This window comes from Palaemon carinicauda, chromosome 20 (genome assembly GCF_036898095.1).
Source record: "Palaemon carinicauda isolate YSFRI2023 chromosome 20, ASM3689809v2, whole genome shotgun sequence".
In the NCBI taxonomy this organism is placed as follows: Eukaryota; Metazoa; Arthropoda; class Malacostraca; order Decapoda; family Palaemonidae; genus Palaemon; species Palaemon carinicauda.
This window is the reverse complement of record NC_090744.1, coordinates 66,779,907-66,781,100: the sequence shown is the minus strand read 5'-3', so window position 1 is coordinate 66,781,100 and position 1,194 is coordinate 66,779,907.

The window sequence follows — 1,194 nt, the reverse complement described above, 5'->3', positions numbered from 1 at the left end:
CTCGGGCGACCATTAGCCAGCAGGGACTATCACTAGTCCCCTCTAACCTCCCCCCCCCCAGGCGCCTACCCTAGGAGTACCCCCCGGTAGAAGGTCTCACGGTATTCGCGTCCCAGGCGGAGTCCGAACTTGGGACCTCTATAATAGAGATCCGCGACGCTACCAACCTTGCTATCAAGTGGAAACTCTTCAGGGAGACAACTAGAACCTCAAAAGTTACTTCCAACACGATGAGCCTTACTTGAAACCATTTCTCAACCTCATTACCAGGCCATGGTGTGGTATCAGGATGATATTCCCCACCCGTAGCTATCACCTGCATCATTCAACCTATGAGTGGAAGGATGAAGTGGGTAGACTATTGCCAGTCAAAATAAGGGATCCTCCAACCACATTCATCGATCTTATCAAATGTTGGTGCAATAAGACCAGTTGAAGCTCCCACTGTTCCTGTCGATCCCTGGGCCTCAACTGTAGGCCGTTATAGGTCAGTATGTGGTCAAATCAGACAGCATTTGCCTTCTCTTTCTCTCTCTCTCTCTCTCTCTCTCTCTCTCTCTCTCTCTCTCTCTCTCTCTCTCTCTCTCTCTCTCTCTCTCTCTCTCTCTCTCTCTCTCTCTCCACAATTACAATATCAACCTGCAGTATTGTTGCCATAGTAAGTAGACATGTGTGCCACCTTATAAATATGCCAAAAGACTATATTTTTAGTGTAAATTGTGAATAAAGTCTTCTGTTCCATTTGCGATATAGTTAACATAACTACTACAATTATTATTAATGTTGTTTTTATAATTCTTTTTAGTGCTTTCGTTTTCATACCATTGCAGCAATGTGATGTGGCAACACGTATTCTATAGTCTAGCGAAGGAACCTTGAGTATTACTATTATCAATACAACAGGCAAAGCAGCAACAGTAGTTGGAAAGGCAGAATGCCCAAGGGCTTCAACAAGAAAAATAGCTAAGCATGTAAAGGAAATAAGGAAATATATAAGCTATATGATAATTAATGTACAAATAAAATAGAATATTTTAAGAACAGTAACAACATTAAAACATAGCTTTCATATACAAACTATAAAATAAAACTTATGTCAGCCTGTTCAACAGAAATAAAAATAAGTTGCAATTTTGAACTTTTGAAGCTCTGCCAATTCAACTACCCATTTAAGTACTATCCTGGAAGCTCTGA